At 43.6% G+C, this 24,005-nt stretch overlaps 1 protein-coding gene and 1 long non-coding RNA gene across 11 annotated transcripts in view; one reads left to right on the top strand and one right to left on the bottom strand.

The window, feature by feature from the left end:
• MEF2A (myocyte enhancer factor 2A) overlaps positions 1–5,893 on the bottom strand; it is an 82,672-nt gene extending 76,779 nt beyond the window's left edge. The window contains exon 1 of one of the 8 annotated variants that reach the window (XM_042039427.1): positions 5,589–5,893. The gene's annotated coding sequence lies outside the window, so the exon portion shown is untranslated. The remainder of the gene's footprint in view (positions 1–5,588) is intronic. The other 7 variants (XM_042039420.1, XM_042039419.1, XM_042039424.1 and 4 more) reach the window with 7 other exon arrangements.
• Positions 5,894–6,186: 293 nt separating this feature from the next.
• LOC121669849 lies at positions 6,187–12,159 on the top strand. Of its 3 annotated transcripts, XR_006017912.1 has the most exons (3): positions 6,187–6,297; positions 6,930–6,968; positions 7,139–12,159. It is a non-coding gene; the product is annotated as an uncharacterized LOC121669849 (long non-coding RNA). The 3 variants fall into 3 exon arrangements; XR_006017911.1 differs by lacking the exon at positions 6,930–6,968; XR_006017910.1 differs by having other exon boundaries at positions 6,930–12,159.
• Positions 12,160–24,005: the final 11,846 nt, after the last annotated feature.

Genomic DNA, 24,005 nt, shown 5'->3' with positions numbered 1-24,005 from the left:
ACAAATCAAAACATCTGGAGAAAGATGCCCGCTTAAAAACACTGTCGCTTTTTTTGGTATCTGAGGGGAAAAAAACCATTTCAACTTTTTTCTCAGCTCTTGGATTCAATTATTGCAGATTTTGTGTAATACAGGGGGTAAAGTCACATTATCCTGACACCTTTCAAAGTTTCTTTAATGAACACTGCCAAGGCAAGTCTGTTGTGCCCTTTATGACCCCTCATCTTTAGGACGTGTATATCTGAGGCTCTGAAGGTTCAACCTCTTTCTTACTCTCTTCTCTTACAATGATTTGTAATTCTTCCATATCATAAGGGACAGTAAAATAATCTCCTCTGAATTCAATTTCTCAACCCTGTATGCCACAATCTTCAAGAAACAAACGTGTAACAGCACAGCCACAGCACAGCTCATTTACAGACATGCTTACACAACTATATAGCTGAAAGTTTAATAATTTAACCTCCTTGACCTTCCAAACACTAAGTGATCACAGACAATGAAAAGATCAGGTTTGTGTATATTGCTACAAAACTTAACACTGATCCTGACCACAGCCTGAAAGTGTTACTACAGGTAACAGATGACACATCTGCCTTATATTCTCACAGGTCTATGGTCAGCTTTCAAACAATAAAAATAACACCAGTCCAGTCCATGAAATCCTAAATTACAGGGTCAGAAGCAATCTGGTTTTTAAATGAAACTGAGTTACACAAACACTCAAAGGGATTTGAAATAAATGCCAAAGAAATCCTTCTTCTCCTCTGCTACCATCATAAAAGCATCAGGAACACAAGCCTATCCATTCTACACTCCCACTCTTAGGTGATCTCTGACCATGACACATTTTTCTCCGAGTCAATTAGCTCTTGATTAGAAAAAAAGCAAAAGATGCTTTGTCATCAGTGCCTGGTACACAGACACTTAGAGCAAGCACCTTTCCACAACTCTGCTTGGCTGGTAATTCCTAGCACCTACTTTTTATCTTACTATACTTAAAATAGGCATGCAACAATTCTCAGCAACTCCTAGTGAAATCACAAAGCAATACAAAATCTGTTTTCAAGTTTCCAGGTTGGCCCATAAGCACTTTGCCAGAATTCAAAAGCTCTCCAGGGACAGAGACAAATATAACTGGAAGACCTAGCTAATTAAGCATCACTAACATTTTGAATATAAAGTAGTTAATTCCCTGAAAAATAATTCAATTAATCACACTCTTATTAAGAGCAATGTATTTTCTTCTGATCATAGAGGCACACTTGTACTGCTACAACACACAGGGAACAAAAAGCAGAGTGCTCTCCATAGAAAAGGTTCTGTATTCCCCTGCACTGAAATTTTGAAAAAGACTGGTCACAAAATTTAGCCTGCCTTATTCTAATAAAATTACTTCCTAATTCTTCACTGTAGACTTGGATTAAGAATAAAAGAGAATGAGAAAGATATATATATATATCACACACATAATTTAAAATATACCAACTAGGTGACTGTCGTGGAGACACAGGGGTGAAATCAGGAACAGAGTGGTCTTGCAAGATACTAGTTCCTCTTTGGTGTCAAATGGAAATGAGAGTATACAGCACAGGAGTTTATGTTCCTAAAGAAAGTTATACATTAAATATAAAGAAATCTAGAAAAACTCTTGCAGAACCATTAAACAGAAACCAAACCAATACAGTTGATTAAAAAAAAAAAAATTAGTCCCTTAATATGGAGGAAAAATGTCTTCTTTTCTACTCCCTAAGCAGTAACTTGAAAGATCAAATGTTAAGGTAAGAATGCACCATATGAGGGGAGTGGTCAGAGGTAGCAATCTAGATCAGATGCTGACTTTCAAATAAATAAGGCAACAGATATTACTGCAGACTACAAGCTCATTATTTATTAGCTGGTGCTCTACCACAGAACACATGCTGGGGGGGAGGGTAGCTGTCATACTACACAGCTGAAGGGTGGTTTGAACTCTCAGTAATACTATTTTGTTCTGTTACACTGGATATTGCATCAATGACCTAAAATGTATTTTGATCAGCTGTTCAAAAAAATTCCTCTAATTTTTTTACTGGAAGGTCAACAAAGCTAATTTGGGGGAGGGGGGAAGTGAAAGAATGTCTTGTGTCATCTCACAAACTTCCTAAGACACCCAAATCACCTTGCAAACATCCAGGGGAAAAACCAGCTACCTTTACTTATTTCAGACCTGACAGCACCTTAAACCAAGGGGATTGATTCTAAGTGTACATTTCAGACACCTAAATTAAAACTACAAAGCATTACACACCTTCAAAGTCTTTATTTATTTCACTGACAGGAGCAAGAGTTAAACTAACTGCACGTTGGCACCACCTCAGTAACAGTGACAAGTCCATTCAGGTAATCCCTGCATGGGCCTTTCAGGGCACAGGAAGGCACACAAGAAAAAAGGGAGGGCTGTATTTATTTTCCCTGGTTACTTCACCAGAACTGAAGGAATCAAATCTGAACACAAAGCACCAAATTCACCCATATTATCACAGACAGAGATTTTGACTTTTGTTCCATTTGATCCATTGAAGAACACATTATTACACATGTGAAATAATGTCTTTCCAATATAATAAATGTGAAACCTTAAAGTGATTTGTGCATTAAGAAGCACATATGTTGCCACATGATGTTCCAATTAATTCAAAGGAAGATTTGTTGCAATGAGAAGGAAAAGCAGATCCCAGTGCTTTGCACACATTACCAGGCTGCTGTCAGGACTGAGGAGGTCCAAAGCACAAGTTTTACACAGAATATTCAATCCTTTAAAAATAAAAAATTAAGAGTTCGGTGAGGCAAGTAAAATGTGCTAATGGTAACTTTTAGAAAACATATACTTTTAAAAATTCAACTAAACCCCACAGACCTCTATCAAGCAAGGCACAACAAACCACAGTTATTACTAATTCAAGATATTCTTTATTTAGGAAAAAAAGCTGCCAAACTAATACAGGTTTGCTCATTACACAGCATTAGACTACACTACTTTCAGTACTGTTGGAGAATTCATCAGCTGTGTTTTGTTAGGAGGGCATGGCTGAGGCAGGCAAGGTAGCACGGCATTGTTCACAAAGCAGAGTGGTGCCTCCAGGCCCTCTGAAGCAGCACTTGGGCCCAGAATACACAGAATGACATCAACAAGTTATCTGAGAAACTTGGCCAACATTCTAAAATAAACCCATAAAATCTCTGCTGCCCACATTAACCAGTTTAAGGTGAACCACACACACTTCAGCTCAAAGGTTTCTAAATAAGATGAGTCTTCTACCATAATAAGCCATTTTACTCTCCAGAATTATTTCCAGTTTGAATTCAGCCATGTCCTCCTCATCGTGCTAGTCCAACATGACTCAACTTCTCTAACTTCATAAAATTCAATGTTCACTTTCTTCTCCGTCTGTGGTTTCACAGAGAAAGAAACTCATGTTGTATTATAGGGATCTAAATCCAGGGGTCTGCACATATGCAAAGCATTCCATGGGCCCACTCACTCAGAGGGGAGCAGTGACCACATCATTTTAAACACACACTGAAAAAATGGAGCCAGACAAGCAAACAGCAAGCTAAAGCTGATGTATTTCCACCATTTCCACCATCATCTGTAAATGTCTGCTCACAAATAAATCAGAAATGCTGCAATGTTAAAACTGATTTAGATGAACTCCAGGGGCAGAGAGAAAGAGTTTCATGTACACTAAAGCTGTCCCGAGGTAGAGCCTGTCCCTGACATTGAGGGATTCTTCCCACTTACCGAAGATCCTCCTCTGCTACTACTGGTGGACCACGTCAACTACAGATGTAGGAAAGAATTATGAAGGAGAAAAATAACTGACCAGGGCACTGGGTTATTTTCTTTATGAAATTCCAAACTGAATGCCCTCAGTCAAAAAAGGCTCATCTGCAGCTGCCCAGCACCATTATAATCCCTTAATATTATGACAGTTTGTTCCATTCTCTTATTTTTGATCTGCTGGCTTAACAAGTATAGAATTTTAAAATATCATTTAATAATGATACCCTTTAGTGAACAAAAGCACCGACATTATATTCTTTACTGGAATTTATTATAATCCTTCTAAATTATGTAATTGAATAATATGTCATTTTGCACATATTCTAGCACCTCAATGAAAAAAAAAAATAGTTTAAATGAGGAACTTCACACTTCTCCCCCAAATGCAAATCACTTGTGAGATAGGAGGAAAAAACCCTAAATATTACAGTCTTACATGCAAAAGGCATTTTAAATTATTTTAAATATGGACAGAATAGACGACAGGAATGTTGCCCTGACATCTTTTGCACGGGTTATTTAAATACTAGATAGCAATAAGAAGACACCAGAATTATCTAACAAAATATAGCTGGCTAGTTCCTAAAAGAAAAAAAAGAAAAAAAACAAACTTGCATAAGGAACAATTGTGTATAGACAGTTCACATAATTAAGCTTGAAAGCTCATAGCCTTCCTCACGCTATATAAAAATTTCCCAGACTGTGAAAAAGGTTTAAAATAAATACATCTACATTACCAATTCCATACCAAACCACTTTTTTTCCTTACTACTGTTTACAAATTATTCCTTTTCTTTCCTCCTTTGTACTTCCCAGAACCCCTTTCCCCCACTGCTCATAATAAATTTAGTCGTTGTATGTATGTATGTGTATGGGACACAATGTTTTTACACTAAACAATAAAAAAACCCCTCTTCCTAAATTATCCTTTTTTTCCTCCACGAAACTCCAGTTTCTCAACTCTGAAATTAATCACCTGTCAAACAAGGCACTATGGTCAGTTTTTCTGAACAATTCCACTCTCCTTGCCGCTTAGCATCTCAAAAGCAGGTAAAAGATTTATTGCAAAATACAGCTCCATAAACTTAAAAAAATTAAGTCTTTCCAGCCACAAACGAAGCAGTCTTTTTTCCTCATGACTTCTGCCGCTTAACACAAAATCCTGCTGGCAGCACAACCCCGCTGTACCTTCAGCCTTCTCCCTCTGGACAAAACACCCTCCAGTTCACCCATCAGGAGCAGTTCTCCCCTGCCATTCCCAGCACACCTTCCTGCGGCGCACAACTCCTTGAGCCATTCCCACCTCCCCCTGCCCGACCCCCGGCCGCTCCCGCCGGCGCATTCCACGGACAGGCTCCTGGGGAGGCTTTTCCTGTTGGTTCGTTGTTCGCTGCGATGTCGCCTTCCCCAACGACACCCAGCACAAAGGGTCCTTTCCCCGCACCCCGGGCGCTCCAGGGCCGCGTACCCCACCCTCCTTCGCCCCCTCCCGCCCGGTCCCCGGGGCAGATCTGCCGGCCTGGCCCATAAATGTCCATCCCCTCCCGCAGGAAGTTCTGGGGAGGCCCCGGGAACTCGCCCAGCCCGGGACCCCACCGGCTCCCCCCGCTCCGCTCTCTCAGAGCGGGATGGGGCCGGCGGGGGGGGACCCTCCTTCCTTCCCCCCTTCCTCCTCCCGCCACTCCTTCGGCCGCTGCCCCCGACCCTCGGGCTGAGGGAACAACCCCCTCACGGCCGCGCAGAGCCAGGACCCCTCGCTCACCGCCGCTCCCCCGCTCGCTCCGCTCCCGCCGCGGCTCCTCAGGAGACACTGACACCGGCGCACGGATACCGCGCCGCGCTATTTTTGGGAAACAAGGCCCGACCGCGGCCGGAACTACAGTCGTGTCACACTCTCCCCTCGGTATCCTTCCGCAGTTTTCTCCGCGCAGCTCCGGCGGGGCCGAAGGCGCTCAGCGGGGCCGGGCAGGGGCGGAACGGGGTGGGGATGGCGGGGAGGGGCGCGGTGCTCCCGCGGCGGGCGGTGGGGCGGGCACGGCTGCGCTCCGCACTCGAGGCATCGCCGGATTACTTTGTTGGGCCGGGGAGCGGCTGGGCCTACATTCCTGCCCGCCGACCCGCTCCAGAGTGACGGCATGCACAGCCAATTGCAGCTCCCGCACGGACAGCTCGCCAATCAGGGCGCAGTTGGTGGGCGGGGCGTAGAGAAACGTGGAGGCCTTGAGTGACAGCGGAGCACTCAATCAGAAAGCAGGGAATGGAAGCGACAGCCAATCAGAACCGAGAGAGGGCGGGGTCGTTGCGAAGGGAACGCCCCGCCGCCCCGAGCACGGCGGGCGCGCACGCGCAGAGCGCTGAGCCGGGTGCGCCGGCGGTGACGCAGCGGGCATGGCCCGCCCCGAGCGGCGCCTGCGCCAACGCGGGGCCTTTGGGGCCAAAGCAGGGCTTTGGGTTGATTAAAACAACTCCCGGTAAGTGGTCCCGCGTCCGCTTGTAAACCCCCCATCCTGAGCGTGCAGCAGGGGACTACAGCAGTTACCCCCACAAACAGCTCAGCTGCCCGTGTGTGTCACCCTCAGAAACCACCACCGCCTCCCCAACACACACACACACACATATATATGTGTAGTATGTGTAAATATATAAATATACACGCTATACTATGTAGATACCTTTTTATATATAGTGTATATACAAACACAGTGTATGTCTAGTATATACAATATATATACTATATAAAATGTACTATGTATATATACACTATATTGTATAATTGTGAGATATAGGCAATGATAAAATTGAATGAGGACAAAGTCATCGAAGCAAAACTATTTATTAATATAAACCAGTTACACTATTAAATATATGTACAAAATATATAATGTTTTCCATAGTATATATACTATATACTATATGCTATATAGTATAAACATTATAAATACATGTATATAGTACGCTATATCAATTATATTATTGAAATTATAGATACAGACATATATATATATATATATATAGTATATATATTTAATCGTATGTATAGGGAATATGTATATACTATATAGATATATAAAATGACTATTTTTCTGATTGGCTTTCTCTCCAGCTCTGAGGACATGAGCTCTGTCTCCACGTTCAGACAAAGGTGACAGTCCACCTCAGTTCCACCTCCATCCATCCATCCATCCATCCATCCATCCATGCCCACCTCAACATTATCTCTGCCAGAGCTCCCATTAATTTTGCTCTAAGTAGAAAAGACTACTCGGGAATACATAATAAAAGACATAAAATGGGCGTCTTTCTCCTTCACAGAAGGCGGCAGCTGAAGAGCGACCCAAAAATAAAATTTTGATGATAAAATGATACTTGCCAAAAATCATCTGCGCTCTACAGCTCTTCCAGATTTATCCTGTGAGATACCCGCAGCCTCAGAGCGGAGTGACAGGAGCCGTTTCACAGCACTACATCACTGAAAGGGCACATCTCTAATCAGGACACCAGAACCAAGGGTGCTGTCTCCGAAAAACAGAGATCAGAGGGTGTTCTTTGTATTTGAAAATGGTATGATTAACTGAGCACAAAAGAAGTAGCTCCACAAAAGATTAGGAAATAGGATGCAAGAAATGATGACAGAAACTCCCATCTGACAGTGTGATGACCATGCCATGGGATGAAAAAAGGTAGATGCTCCATGATCATTCCCAAAATGTTAATGTAAATTTCTGTTGTCTGTTTCCAGAAGTTTAGCTCAAATGGAAGCAGTAATTCACAGCTCTCAGAAGTGCTAAAGTTCAGGGTTTATAATGTACAGATTAGTTTAGATTAAAAAGTGCAGCCAGTAAAGAAGTTTCTGAAACATCCACATTTTGATCAGAACAAGTGCAAGAGTAGACACTTCTTGTGGATCTACGAAAAAGCTTGTAAGTGAGAAAGACAACAAAATATAAATATTTGCCATCTACAATCATATTTCCAAACTGATTGTTGCTGATCTATAATAATCAGGAAGATATTTAAATACATACAGTTTTCTTACAAGTCTCAACATGAACAGTCCAAATGTCATTGATTTTTATATGAATATGATTTATTCTCTTTGTCCTCACTGTACCTATCATCCATAATATCTGTAAGATCTATTACTAGAGTCTAATGATTAATACCATGAAATCCTCTCATGACAGCAATATGCTGAGAAGATGTTAAGATAAAATACTGAATATTTAAGTTATAAAAGTCTGTGGGAATCTGAGTAAGACACTGAAGCAAGGCCTGAGCAAGGACTTCTTGATATACTCATTAATTATTTTCAGTACATATTATTCCAAGCTGGCAAAAAATAGAGCAGGAAGCCAAAGAGATAAATAATTGGTTCTTATCTGTCCTTTTCAGTGGCACTACAAGAATAAGCAGAGCATGTGTTGCTCAAGGGATTTCTCTGTGAGCCTTGCAAACAATACTTCAGGGGTACAGAGCAGCCTCCTTCCCACTGAAATGCATTCCTCCCCTGATGGAAACACCGCCCTGTGCAACAATCGAGAAAAGGAAGTGCAAAATTCAGGTTCCAGTTGAAATTCCAGATGTTGTTTTCCACGTGTGACAATGTGCTGCCACATCTGCTCCTGCAGGCCCCTCATGGGAGTGGTGGGGAACAAGGCTGGGTGGTGGAGAGGTCACAGATGTTCTCATGTGTCACAATGGCATGAGTGAAAAATATCACCCCTCAGGCTAACACAAATAAAGTCACAGAAGACTTGGTGCATCAAAATCACTGAAATCACTACCTGACCTGATGGTTCTGCATTTGGTTTAATTTCCAGGACAACTGCAAAGGCTAAATTCACCTGGATAATACAAAGGGTGCAAAGCTGTAGGTGATAGAGAAAAATCTGCAGAGAAAAAATTGCAGTCTTTCTAAGATGCAGCAAGATAACAAAGCCCCAGAGAACATCATACTGGAGTGTCAATATGACAAGGGAAAAATTACCACAAGCATCTGCCAGGATCACTCCTGAGAGAAAAGGAAACAACCACTGAATGCATTTCTGCCCATCTTACGTACAACCCAGAGACTAAAAAGAGCCCCCTGAAATCTCTTCCCTTGGCCAAATAGCAGGCACTGCAATTTCCATGATATCCAAAGAAAAATAAACTCAGAGCAATAGCAAATATAAAGAAAGATATGGAAAAAATATACCAGTGTACCAGTGAAAAAAGATACTAAATAGCCTCAGAGTTGAATAGAGTCATCATCTAGCAGTTGTTATGGCAATAAAGCTTTCCCTTGCATCTCTATTCCAGTGCATTTCCACCCACCCATTCAAGGTATTTTGGAGGCACTACCACCAAAATCATATCTCTACTAACTTTCAACTTACATTTTAGGACCTTCTTACAAACCACTCCAGAGATGTACCATGGCTTTTCCTCTTTTCAAATGCTCCTGATATTCCAGAAATCAGTTTTTCATCTCGTGTCCTGGAGAAGAGAATCTGAGCCTCATGCTTCTAGAGGTGAATGTTGTATAAAACCAAAATGCAGGACTTTTAAAATCATAGCTAAGAAGAGTAGGGGATATTATGTAGCTTTTGCATGTTTGCCAAACAATTAAGTTACCCTTCAAAGGGAAGGGGGAGGGGGGCGTCTAAGAACAAGGTTTACAGAACAAGGTTCCTACAAATTGCAGGCCAGATTAATTCTTAACATTGTTCCACTTACAATGGGGGAAATACTCTGTGAATTAAGATTTTGTAAAAGACTACTGATTGCAACAAAACCGAATTGTACTCACAGCATTTCAGGATGGGAACTCACATTAGAAACAAAGGGTAGGGGCAGGGGGGACTCCCACCTAGGGAGCAGGAAATCAGAGAGGAGCAGATAATGGTTCCTGGCCATTAACGCTTTGGGTAACCCTGTTAACCCCGTGGTCACCTCAGCACAGACACTGCCTGTCCTCTCAGGGAGCTGGCTGGGAACAAACTCCCTGGGCTCCCTGTCTGTGCTCAGGAGTGCTGCTGTTACACTCTTTGGCTCTGGTGTTCCACTGCACACAGATAAAAACAAGATTTCCTTATTTTACTGAAGTCCAAGTTGCCTGACAATGCGTGAATTAAATTCACTCAATCCATTCCATAAACTGCCTTCTGTAAACCACTAGTATTTCCACATCATTATATGGTATATTCAGTAATCTGATTGCCCTGGGAATATTTGTTTTTCCAAAACTTGTGGCCAAGGTACATAAGATTAGATCAGACACAGCTTGTATAAGAATGCTGTTATGGGGGTGTACAGTATATATGCTAGTTTTGAGTTACAGGTAAAAGTTCTCCTTCAAACTCTTCCAGCCAGGGGTGCAAGCTCAGTTCCCTGAAGTTTTCTGCTGCAGCACTTGGAACCTTTTGTTTTGCTTTGCTCTTGGTGTTCTAATACTGGAGGATCAACAGGGAAAATGCTGGTATTGCCTCACTGAGGCTACGCCCAGCCCGTACCTCAGCAAAACTTGTGATATTTTATAGGTCCCCACAAGTCTCTCTGGGATTCACGCTCTTCTGCCGGGATTTTCTCACCATTCTGCGTGTTAACATGAACCAACAGCTGGGTTTAGGAGATCTGATATAAATAGCAACATCATGCTGCGAGCAAGCTTCTTGGAAAGTAAAGAAAATATGTTATTTAATGCACTCTGGCATTTGCCTTTCCTCCCCTCATTCCTAAGATGCACTTCTGTAAACACCCATAATGACAAATGCAAAGAAGTTGACTTGTTCACATCGACGTAACAAGTGCTGCCTTGAGCGCAGGAGATGATATCCAGAGCATTTTACCTCTCCCCTCAGCTGGCAAACCCTGCACAGCGGCGAAAAGAGGCAGAGTGTGGATGGAAATTCCTGCTTCCAACAGCATTCAAGATTACAACCTTTGGTGTTTTATTTTCATGGTCGCTCCATGTTGCTTCAGAAACTTCCTGCTTTTGCCATATCTTTCCATTCATTAAAGTTGCAGCTTGCAATTAAACATTCTGACATAACATAGCTGAGATTTTTTGGCAGCAGCCTTAACCAGAGGTTTTCAGAGTTTCCTGCAGACGGCTTTAAATTTTCATATCCTCATGAACGCTTGCCACCTTCTTTTAATAACTTGAAAAAATAAGCCTCTCTTAGGAACTTCATTGTTGCTGTATTTCCCCAGCACTCGGTTGCTGCTGTTAGCAATGTGTCGTGCACATGTATATTTATAGAGGGAGCAAAGTGTTCATATGCACTCTATAGTTTGACATCTCATAGGGAACACACAGATTGCTTAGCAGATCTAAAGAAAAATAGTTATGTTCAATATTTTCATTATTAAAATGTAATTTTCTCTTTTGACAGCATTGTGTTATTTCACCCCTCAAAAATAATCATATTTACTGCATTATTCAAAACTTACAGGCCCTCATCTGTTAATAATTTTGTAGCTTTATACATATTATGACTCTTACATATTGCAACACTAAACTATTTGTATTATTTTTATGCAACAAAATATTTCTTAGGATAAATCTTGACCTTTTTCCAAGGAGCTGGAAATCACTTAAAAGGACTTTAAAGCTATTTGCATTTTTAAGGTGTAGAATATCTTTTATAATTTGGAGAGCTGTTCAAATACTGCTTGCCATTATCTCCAATATAGATTTGGAATTTATTTTAAAGGGGGTCTTTTTAAGGTTCAGACTGACCTTAAAGTCTTTTTTCTTCTAACATTACCTGGCAAATAAATTCTTAAAGGGATATTATCAACTTAAGACCTATGCTTTAGTCTGGAAAAATTTCCAAGAGATTAAAGAGAAAATGGCTCCTTTTTTCTATACGTTTAATTTCTATATTGGAGAGCAGTATGTGTGGTCAGTATCTCATGCTGTTAGGAAACAAAAGGGACAGAAATAGATATAGGAGACCATAATACCTGAAACGTTTTTGAACTACTTTTTTAAAGCAGATTTGAAGTTGATGGGGCCTCTTCAAGTGACAAAAGACTTGTGGAACTCTTGAAAGCCAGATAAGTTGCGCCTGACTTGTGCAGAGCACCCTCAGCTCCCTCTGCAATCAGCTAAAGCTGCTCTTAAAATGCAAGTTTAAGTGTTATTTTTCCTGCATTTTGTCTGCTTCACTGTCAACTCACTGACCAAACTGCAATACAAAAAGGCACCATTTTTACCCTGATCTGGTAGCCTTCATATCCAGAGCCTACAGTGGTTCTGCAGGATCTGTTAGCGTGTACAAGGCACAACAAAGAAACTTTTAAAGGAGTTAACTTATGGAATAAAGTTTAATTCTTAAACTTGGGCAGTTTACAAGGTGAATTTTGGGTTTTTGTAATGGTGAACAGACTCCTCAGTACAAATATGTCCTTGGTGCATATCCCATTGATTTATTTGGGGGCACATGTAGGATGGTTGGTCCGTGTTCCACAAGATAAAGAGCACCCAGCAGCTTCCCTGCTCCCCCTGGCCCTTCCAGGTAAAGGCAAAAAAGCCATGGATCCTCTGCTGGAGTTTGGAAAACAAGCTCAAAAATTTCCCTGGAGCGTTAACGTGGATCAACTGGTGTGCATTTCCGAGTTCTGAATCCGAACAGGCATTTGTTACGGGGTTTGTGGTTTTCTTGGCTGTGATTTAGGATTATTGCATACTTTCTCAACCCTTTACTAAAAATATGCTCGGTTCTTACCATGAAATGCGGCAGCACATTTGTTGCAATCTCTGAGGATGGTTTCTTATCTGTCAAACAGTTTAGAAGACAAACTGGCACAGAGACAGCTCACCTGTTTTCTGTGGGTACTCGATGATAAACTGCATCTCAGACCCCATTGTGGCACCGAGGACAAGTGTTCTGAGACAAAGCTCATGTAAACAGGTCACCTCTCACTAAAATGCCATTTCATTCTCAAGCCAAGCCAGCTGGCTTTGGACATAAAGTTCTTTTCTCCTTGCGTGGGCAAACTTTATCGCCTTCCCATCCTTTTTCTCTTGCTGTCACATTACTGCAGAGGTGGCGGTGGCTGATAGCAGAGTGAGAAGCAGTGTTCAAAATGTGTCCAAGATAATAGTGCCTGGTCCTGCAGCCATGTGTTGAATCCATCCACATGATCTCATATAACCTAATCAAATGTCTCCCCTTTCATTATATGAAAGTAAAGATGAACTGAGATTGAGTTCAAGTTTTTGAGTTAAAAGGAAAAGTGCCCAAAGTTCTGGTGTTTGATCCTGCGTTTCATTGGTCTCAGTCACAGTTTCAAAGGGTCCAAGCACATCCTGTGTTTGCAGCTTTGGAAACTTTAATTTCAATTTTGCAAATCCTGTTGCGTTCCTTGCTGGAACGAAGCAAATTTCTTCGTAGAAAGCATGACCCTCTCCCACAGGGCAGAGTAAGAAAAATAGTGTTATTTGGGAGGAAAGATGAAACTTTGGGATTGTGGGGTTTCTCTTTGTTGTCTTGTGGTTTGTTTGTTTCTTAAGATGCAGGTCCATCTTTAGATTCTAAAATGAAAGGCCTTCAAACTTCTCCATAAAACACTGCTCTAGAAAGTCAATGGTAAGTCTCTTAATTGATTCAAAGATCTGACCTGCACAGCTGCACCATTTGAGCACAATAGGTACAGTTTAACTGGCATAGAAGCGGCTTAAATCTGTTTTACTACAGTTTAGCCAAGCTGAACTGTTCTAAACTAGGTTAAACCCATCACTGGCGAGGAAGCCAGGCTCTGAATTTGCCATGCCTTAGCTATATCTTCCCCTTGGGTAAAGAGGATGAGGCTACCTCAGATCACCCGGCGTTTCAGGCAGGTATGCATATGGGAACAGCTGACACATAAAGACTCCTTATCCCCGCACTAATTTGTCCGCTTGTCCACAGCCATAGTTACACTTGTTTATATAACAGCAGTTTAAAAGGATACTTTCAGGGGCTGAATCCATGAATGAGTGATCTCATTCAGGTCCTGACGTGCCTGACAACTCACCGCGCATCAGCTGAACCTCGCTAATTGACCGTGTGTGTTTGCTCTTAGCCCATGGCGATCGGCGATGGAAGAAACCCGTTTAGACTTCTCTTTTTCTTGGCCTGAGGTCACGCTGACACATCGAGGCTCACGTTTGCTGCAGGCTAAGGACAGGAATGCTGCCCTTCCCGGGCCACCACTGATATGCAGTGACTCCTTACGGTGCTGACACCAACAGCATCCCCGAGCTCTTGGTTAAATGGGATAACTGAGAGCATAAATCAGGTGTTAGCTCAGGTCAGTGGAAGTCAGCTAGGGATGGATTTAAAGCAAATTGACCCAAATCACTCCTAGTCCAGAATAAGAGTTGCTACCCAGCACTACTTTAACTAAATCAAGTACAGTTGAACCTAACATATACGGGAAGACTTTCAACTAACCATAAAAACCCAAAAATCTTATGTTCCTTGCCCTAGGGCATGTGCATTCACTTCAAACAAGAAATACAACTGGATGCATAAAGCAAGTGAATCAAATTCACAGCTATCCCTGCAGACAACGATCAGAGGGAGCTGTGGAAGCAGCAGAACCTTCTCTGGCTCTCCTGGCAGGTTTGGGACACTCATTTTGCGTTGTAACCTGAAGGTGAGGGTGAACATTCTGTCTTGTCTCAGAAGTGTGTGCTCTGCCATCACTCAATCACAAGTATGTAACGACCCTAACTCAGCGCTGGTAAAAGTCAATTGTGAACAAACATGAAACAGCTGAGTTTGTTTTCATTTCTTGAGCTTGCTGAAAAGTATTAAGGATCAGAAGATGATACAGAGGCTGAAAAGTAAATCTAGGTTTCATAAATTTTAATAACCAAAGTGTTATTAGTAATTCGATCTAGCAGAAAATTCTCTAATTAATAAAAAGCAAATAAAGCTTGGTTTCCTCAATGGCTTTACCCTTCATCTCCAGAAACTGTTGCTTTCCTAGAAACTAGGGAAGCATAGCTGTGATTAGTCATATAGGGACAATTTTTTAAATCCTTTACCAAAGGGAGATGGACTTGGATGAAGGAATTTGGCCCCCTAGTTCCCATTTCCTGGCTGAGTTATCTCTTCTAAGAAATTCTTTCATGGAGAGCGTCCGTGGGAAACTAGTCTGGATTCTTTTTGTTGTGTGAGATTTTAGAAGACTCTGTTATGGATCAGCATCCCACTAGGGAGGATACAAGATGCATGTGCACTATAAAATGATAGTCTTGCCCCTACAACACGCTACGTAGTCCTGGCAGCAGGCTGTGCTCCAGATTTATTCCTCTGTGGCTGTTGAGAACCAAGGAGTTGTCCTGCAGCCTGTGGGAAAGAAAGCAGTCCTTTCTCATGGTGGTTGCTCAGCCCGTTCAAGGTAAAAATACATTGTCCTCCACACTATGGTACTGTGTTGTCAGTGCCCTTTGCCGTGGCACCAGTTTTGTTCCCTGATTTTTCCCCCTCCATACAGCACTGTACTCACACTGCACAGTTGCAGCAGACCACACATTTTGAACACAGGGAAAAAATAAGCATATTATTATCAGGATAATTGAGTGTTGGAAAGAAAGTTGCCTCCAGCACTCTGTCCAGATTAAAATCTCAATCAGCACCATTATCTGGGAAGTATCTGCAGTGACACGTGCATGCTCTGCATCTCAGTCAGCAATCTGGCCCAAGCATTTGCAGAAGCTTTAGCAATTTCTTTAATGACCCTTACAAGTCCTCCATCTATTCAAAAGCTGAAATGCCAGTCTATGCAAGACAAAAACTCCTAAAACAGCAGATTGAAGTACTCCATGTAAATTGAGCAATTTCTGTTAACACATGTCGACTAAACCAGAGCTGCCAATCAGCCAAGCTGCTCCTCTGTGACAACAAACATCTGAGGTACTGGAGCTTGAAGTTAATCGAAGTTATTTATTTTATCATGCAGAACTAAGCCATCAGCCATTGCTCTCACAGACATGGTTTTCATCTTCCCCCTCAACCGAGGTACACATGCTTTCTTCAGAAGAAGATAAATGTTATATACTTAGCCTCAATTTTAACCTTAAAAATTCAGCTATTAGAGTTGATGTTTATTCTGCCTCTAGTACCGAACTATGCAGGCAGGCATAATTTGGGGATCACTGAAAGAAGCAAACCTAAACCACAGCTATTGTTAATTCAAGACCAAGCACTTTTGTGTGTATCAACATGAAGCAACCACGAATACAACGACTGTAGCTAATACTGGTTTTCTCTCACCATGTCAGTGATCTGAAAGGTTCCTTCAGAGGATTATTGTTTGAGAACTGGTCCAATGGAAGAATAAATACCTACAGCAAGCAAAGCCAAGCCATTTTCATAGCACCATTTCTATACCCTACCATCACTTTCTTTCTTTTCTTCTGGTGCACAGTTTTGTTCCTTCATCATCAAGAGTGAAATTATCATTCAGTAACATTTCTCTGACTTTGGACTGATTCCACTGACTGTTGATAGTGGTTGCCTCCAAAGGCCCTGGGGATGCATGTTATCCTGCATGCTCTGTGAGGCTCCTTCTGAACAATGCAGAGCTGATCCCTCTCTCCGTGCCAGCTCCCTCGTGAGCCATGCGCTGGGGTAACAGTTCCAACTTCCTTCTGTGTCCTGGAGGTTTTGGCTCCAGCCTTGCTTGTTTGCCATAAGAAGGTTCCAAAATAAGAAGCACATTCATTCCTGCTCCCTTCTCTTCATATGGTTACATTTAGCCTTTCTTTTAGTGCTTTCCTCCCATCACAAGGCTGGGAGTATGCGCTGTCTTACTGCTTATGGAAATCATAATTTATGTACTGTCCCAATGATTTACTCGTATTTGAGCTGCTCTCAACCAATCTGACTTTATAGCCTATAGCTTTAGGTGCATCTGATTATTTCCCTTTTTCCCCTCATTGTTTTGGTTCGTTAGTTTTAGCACTGCTGACACAAACAGTGCATTTCAAAAGGCATCTTTCCTGTGGGCTCTGTTTACTCGTTAATGTGGCTAAGTGTCATCTGAAGTCCCGGGTGACAGCTTGCTTTGCTTTACATTGTGGCATTCCCATATAAGATTTATTGTCTCTGAAGGAAAACAAAGCTACATCTGTAGGAAAGGGAAGAAGAGTCATGGGAAAAGGGGAGTTGCTAGAGTTCTGGCTGTGAGGGGGACTGGGGAACTTGACATTTAGGTTCCTGCACAAGATGTAATTTCCAGCTGAACAGCTCAGGCACTTACACAGCTTCACTTTGGCCCCAGCTGTGCACTAAGTGCAGCCGACATCTCTCTTAAGAGCCCACTCACTGCAACCTGACTTGATGTGACTATTTTGTTTTCAGTAAAAGGCAGGGGGAAAGTTGCTTTAGCAAAGTAGCTGATAGCCCACATGAACTGGATTGGAGCATTTTGTCTGGGCCACTCAGAAGGGAACCAAAGTCATTGGGAAAATAGCAGATGAATCTGACAGCTTGCAAATAAAGTTTTCCTGGAAACGTTGCACACTGAGTTGATGGCTGTGTAGCTTCTGGTACTGAATTATTGGTACAATCCCAGTTCTTTCCAACGAATCGCATTTTCCTCACTTCAGGATTAATCAACATGTCATTTAGATGTACGCTCAGACAATAAGCACTATGATATGGATGTCAAACTATTTTAGGTCAGGCAGTTTTCCATTTTTAGCTTATATATTCTGTTTGAGGACTAATGCCTCAAATTCAGAAAAGGCAAATGTCACAAGATCCAAGCAAAATCCTGATTCCATGAAGATGAAGGATCAGTCGGAGTTGTGCCATTGACCATGACAGGGCCAGGAGTTCACCTGATGGGTCTGTTTTAATTAAAGCTTCTTCCTGTTCAAATTACAGTTCTATCCTCAGTAACTGAGAGTTCCTCAAGTTCCTGCTTTTAAAATGCTTTACTGCATCATGACACTGCCTAGCACACAGTTCTTTGCTGTGGATCCTCAATACCTTTATGCATCATTCTAAGATAACCAAGACTGAATTTCAACTATGTACTTACAAAGAAACATCCCTGTTGTCTTGTACACTGCATCTGTACATATGCACATATATAGGTACACACACACACAGTGCTTCCTGCATTAACATTAAACAGTAATACATGGTGAAATTTCTCATGCAGAGCAGGCTCCAAAACTGAGACAGTAAAAAATTTTAGGAATAAAAAAAAAAAATCTGCTAATCCATCTAGATAATATATGCATTTAAAATGGAGAGAGCGTTTCATCTTAGTTCAAATTGGACACATGTAGGTGCCCGTCCACCTTCAGAGCTCAGAATTCAACAGGGACCATCAGGTGTCACACTGTACAGACATTTTCCTGCAGAAACTCACAGAGCCAGTGAGGACAGAATTCAAACCCTCCCTGTCCACAGCGAGTCCCTGCCATCCAAAACAGAAGAGAAACGCTGGGTATGCCTACAACAGGGAGAGCCAACTGGAGGCCCACAGAATTTGGATCCAGCTCCCAAAGCAGTTTTCCTTGGCCAGGAGGAGCTGGCTGGCTCCAAGACCAACCATGTGGTGCTGCTCTTTGTGCTTGGGGCAGGGTGCACAGGGAGTTGTGTCTGCCTGATCTTCCTGGGCTCAGCTAACCTGCCCTACCCGGTAATAAAAATGGATTTCTGAATCTTATACAAGTTGTCTATCCTTGTCCCCATGCTTTTCAGCACACAGAGGAAAACTTATTTCGCTCTTGGTCTGAGCTGCCCAAAGCCCTGAGCTCAAGCTAATATCCTGCCTCTCAGCAGGCCACAGTAATTTGGGCATGTAGCACATTAGCTGCAGCTCCACAGCTTCTGGTTCTCTTGGCCAGCAGCCAGAGTAAGCTCGTATTTGCCTTCAAAAGCCCATGTAGACATTGCTTATGAGCCTGGTAGTCAGAAGACCTGTGACAGGAGTGGAAAAATACTGCTCCTGCACAGTGGGAAGCAGGAGTGTAGCTTGTGCTTTACAATCTCTCAGTGTCTTTTCCAAGTCCTGGGGACCTTCACGTCTGAGCACGATAGCCCAGTCTGACCAGTCAGGCCTAAAACTCAGCGAGTTGTGCCTTTGCCAGTGTGTGTTGAACATGCAAATGCCCATGCAGCAGTTCATGAAGTACCTGCCTACTTGAGATTCGATCACTCTCAAAGCCCTGCCTAATTTCTCGCATAAAGTCTCCCTAATCTCTAGGCTATCACTCCATTTTAAACTGCCCCATTGATTTAGTAGCCTCTTTAAAAGGAGCATTAAAATTATTCCCCCTCTGCAGCACTGATCTGGTTCATTAATTACTTCACATTACCAGCATAAAACTTGTAAAGCAAGAGAAAATTGCAGCTGTGACTTGCAACTGCTCTCCCAGTTTCTGATCACAGGTCTGGGCACTGGCTGTACTGGGCAGTTCCAGCCCCTGCCCTCGCTGCTGGCTGCACAAACACACTCAGAGCCTTTCACTGCTCCAAAAATCCTGACAGCACCACTTTGTGGATCAGGGCTCTCTGCACTTCACTCAGGAAACAATGTGAGTGAGAATCAGCTTTTGGGGTCATTTTGGATTCTTCTAACACATCTTCTTTCCTCTTTTCTCAGAGAGGAAGAAACCATGTGGCCCTCTGTCCCCTCTCCTCAGCCATTCAGAATCACTCTCCTCTATACACAAGGAGTAAAAAGATGTATTTTCTTTTAGAAACCTGCAGATAATGGAGATTCAGTGATGGCTCTCCTCATCTGTCAAGCATAATGAGCTGGGCAGCAGATAAACATCAGAACTGCATCCCCCTGGATTGTACTTAACTGTCCACAGGGGAGTGGGGTGACAACTCTCCCAGGTGACATCTCTGCCAGGTGACACCTGTCCCAGCCGGCACACTCCAAGTCTGGCCCCAAGGAGCTTCTGTGCTTTGTTGGGAGCAGCAGTGCTGACAGCACCTGAGCCTTAGCCCTGCAGCAAAGAGAACACAGGTATTGAAAACTCCAGTGCCCAGCCTGGCTGCAGGAGCTGAGCCACAGTTCCACATCCAGCCCATGCATGGGGAATTCTCCCCTCCAGTTGCTGCAGGGAGTCTCAGCAGCAATACCAGCTGTAGGCTGTGCTCCAGGGCTCACCCCTGCCTCCCACTTCAGTGCTCCACGGTCTCCAGCTTCCTCCCTTCTACACCTCACTCTCCAACCCGGGAGTTTGCAGAATAAAGTTGTGTCGACTGACTATTCCTCAGCCTTAGCAGAAAGGGAACAGCAGAGTGATCATCTTCCCAGTGAGTCAGTACTTGCTGGAGGATGCATGACTCACTAGTCCCCACACGGGCTGCCTCCCTCCTCCCCCATCCCTGTGCCCCACCTCCAGCCTCTCCCGTTCCAATCCCACCTTTACAAAAAATCATCTTTATTCATTAGTCCTTCCTGCTGTTACCTTCTTTGCTATGAGAAGCCTGGGGATAGGGAAAATTTAGCAGTACTCCTTCGAAAAAGGTGCTACTCGTTTTCAGCACTGAGGTTGAGGTCTGCTGGCCCCTCTGGACACGCACACAAGCTGTGCAGCCACAAACCTGGCTGCAAAGGGACTTTCCAGGGAAGCCTATTAGAAACAGCAATTCCCTGCTCCAATGCATCGTTCTGGCATGCAGGCAAGACCCTAGTGTTCTTCAGCTTCCCCTCCTGTCTGCTGTTATGATTTCTCAGGAGTATTTCTCTTAAGAACCCGCTCCACTAAGAAGTTATGAACCCAGATTAAGGAGAAGCAGTAACTGCTGATTGAACCAAGAGGAGAATCAATGAGCCAGTGTTAGAAATCAAGGAACAGAGTGCTTTTCCCCCATCAGTTCCAGTGCAATGCTGTTCACTTCTTGCTTCCTGACTTTTACAGAGGCCTAGTTATTCTCATCCTACCCCACTGAGCTAATTTTCCGCCCAGAAACAAAGTTCTGGCTGCTCAGGATCACAGCAGGAAGGAGTCAGGATTTTATACCACAGAAAGGACATTGGTTGCAATACAGAAATGGGGATGGGAGAAGCTCATGACCTTTAAAAAGGAAAGAAAGCAGAGTTTTCTTTTACCTTTTGGGACCTGTAGAAAATAAAAGCATGGAACTTCTGTAAATACAAGCTCATGGAGTAGTGCTGGGTGCCAGATTTGCAGCACAAACATGCCAAGCATGGACTCCAACCCAAGAAGGGCTGCAGTAGCAGCAGTGAAATCTTTTGCAGCAAATGTCGTGTACATCTGCTGGGTGGAGTGGGCAGGAGAGCCTTTATCCCCTTTGTGGTGGGGTCCTTAATGGATGTGCTGAGCTGCAAAAAGGTCCAGCAAGAGTTCAAGCTCCTGCTCCTGCCTCCAGGTGTGACTGCCATGCAGACAGTGATGAAGGTGATAATTTGCTCAGCTATGAAGGTGATCTCTCCACAGGGAGGGACTTGCCCTGCCTCAGCCCACGCTGTGTTTTCGTAGTAAAAAAGGCAGCTCAGCATCCCGTACTCTTTGGAACATAATATCTTTTGCTGATAATAATCACACGTTGTCATCATGAAGGGCAAAACTTCATTAGCCAGCCAGGCCTGGTTTCTTTAGAAAATAATCAGAAAACAGCTAAAACCCAAAAGCCCCAGCACATTAATGTGACTTTACAGTGAGATGTTATGACAGCCTGAGCTGGATGGCTCATGCCAGTTCCAGCTCCTACCTTAACACCCGACAGGGCAGACCCTGCTTGTGGGGGACCCATAAAAGGAAAAAAGCCACAAAATCCGCTCATCCAACCCCAAAACTGGGCAGTGGTTGCAAAGGGAGGGCATGGAGTGGATAGAGTGATTCAGAGAAAATTCCTCAGCTTTTTAAAACCATCCCTGCCCAATGGAAATGCCAAATGAGTAGCAATTCTGCTTGCTTCTGTCTTGCAGTGAAATCTTTTGCCTGGAGCAGGTTGGGATTAGCTCGTTACAGGGCAGCATGTATGACACATCCTGGCCACAGCCTGAGTGAGCAGAGGCTGCTCTCCTCGGGGCAATCCCTCCCTCTCCCTCAATCTTGTACAACTCCACATAAACGGAATAAGGCTTGGTATAAATAACAGTTCTGTCTCCCCTCCTGCTCTCAAATGCAAGCAATTTAAATCAGAAGCCTTTCTTACAGGGAAGAGCAGAAAGCCAGTGTTTTGAAGCCACTTTCTTCTCACTTGTTAACATTAAGCCCAGCCTTCTGCTCTCATAAATAATGCATGTAGCTCTTTTTCCTCAATTACACAGTCGTGTCAGATTCCACACTCTGCCTTCCCAGAGTTACTTTCTGTCTCTTCTGGAGACAGCAAGGCCCACTTGGATGTCTGCAAGAGCCACAGACTCATTAGACTTGAAGAGGATCCTTTCCATCCACCAGTAAAAAGATACACAACACCTCTGTCTTGGAGTTTCGGTAATTATCCCTTGCTGGACTGAAGTGCTGAGGAGAATGTGTTTACAGTAAACAGGTTTTGCCTTCTCCCAGCATTCGTGGTGCAGAGTCTAAGTGCACTCCAGGATGCCAAGATGAGCTGAGCAAAAGGGTCACTGCACAGCTCATGGGCCAGAGTACACGAAGAGGAGAGAGAGGAATTAATGCTCCTGTGGGCCGAGCAGGGAGGCAGAAAAATCATGGGGAATTCAGTTTGTCAGGTGTGTCAAAAATGTGAAAACAAAAGAAAACAACCCCTCTTCTTCTCCTGCCCACCATCTTTTTTGATTAATTTAAACTTGCTGAGATGAGAAGCCAAGATTTCTGCTTTGCTATCAACAGCTTGCTCTCTATAGATACTGACTCATTACTGAGAGGCTGCCTGTCTTTATGCCTTAAACTAGGCAGCCAGAAAATGTTACACTGAAGTATTGCATGTTATAGATTGACAACATTTAAAACCTAGATGGCCAAGCTACTGATATAATTTCCATACTCATTAACCATGACATCTCCAGCTCTCCCCCACAGCATTCTGTCAGATTTAGCCAGACCCAAAACCTGTCTTAGCTGCCAGAAATCATTTCTTTACTCCTCCACGGATTGGCATCGCCTGAATGTGCTCTTCCCCCTCGGAGCAGAAGTTTACAGAAATCTCTTTCCCATTTTCCAGCTGTGCTTCCTGCCTGCCCTGTGCACACACACGCTCTGTGAGTTGTCCACAGCCATGCCCTCACTGGCAAGCTGCCTGCTCACAAGCTGCTCCAACAATTGCCCTTGAGCACGAGCCAGTGCCAAGTCCCCTCTCAGGAGTTCATGCTCCATGCAAGCTCTAACACAATGCTGCTGGATGGCTTCACCCGCACGCTGACATCGACCTCTTAGGGACCCCAGGTTTGCTGATGGCAACGAGCTGCTGAGTATTTTCCTGGCTAATATTTGCCAGGTTGTATTGTCAGAGCCGTCTCACAGACCAGCAATCTGTCAATAGCAGGGTCGGGCTTACAAATGCAGTGTGACACAGGAATGTAGAGCTCTCGGAGTTCTTGGTAGGAAAGACCGTTTCACACATGATGTGACACTAGAGAGCAAGCACAGCCACAGGGACACAAGGTGGGTGCTGGGCTGGGCCAGGAAACCTTATGTGGGCATTTTGAAAGGGAAGAAGTTTAACTGGTGGGTGTTAAAAGGGTGAGAGGCCGTGTTTCCAAATAACTTATCTTACAAGGAGAGTAACTTTAGCCAGTAACAAATCCTGCCTGTGAGCGGGAAGAGCTTCCCAGGCTCCTGCTGCACACAACCAGGGCAAATGCCAGAGTGTCCGAGGGCAGGTCACCCTCAGTGCTTCACAGCTGAAGCACCATTTGTGTAAAAATTCCATAAAGACTGAGAAAGAAAAGAGAGGAAGAAAAACACCTCTGTGCCACCAGGCTGGGGCATTCACCTGCAAAAGGGCACAACTAAACTCTGGCCCTGGCACCACAAGCATTTGATTAATGCCACCAAGTGCCACAGCATCAACAACAAAAAAATGTTCTCACCCACCTTGTATCTGTGGGGAGAACAAATCACGTCAGCGCAGAGCACAGAGCTCACACGTGCCAGGGGTGAAGCCCTGGCTGTGCTGCCTCACAAGGCATGTTCCCTGCCCCAGGGGAGCAGTGTGCTCCTGGCACCTCTCACGTACACTGATAACTGCTGGCTGTCCCCTCACGGGCTCATCCTAGGTCAAATTACTGTTGC

This window comes from Corvus kubaryi, unplaced genomic scaffold (genome assembly GCF_017639235.1).
Source record: "Corvus kubaryi isolate FWS band 111438036 unplaced genomic scaffold, C.kubaryi_AGA036_p1.0 37394, whole genome shotgun sequence".
NCBI classification, from domain to species: Eukaryota; Metazoa; Chordata; class Aves; order Passeriformes; family Corvidae; genus Corvus; species Corvus kubaryi.
Note: the sequence above shows the minus strand (reverse complement) of the source record. Positions and strands in the feature narration are given on the sequence as shown.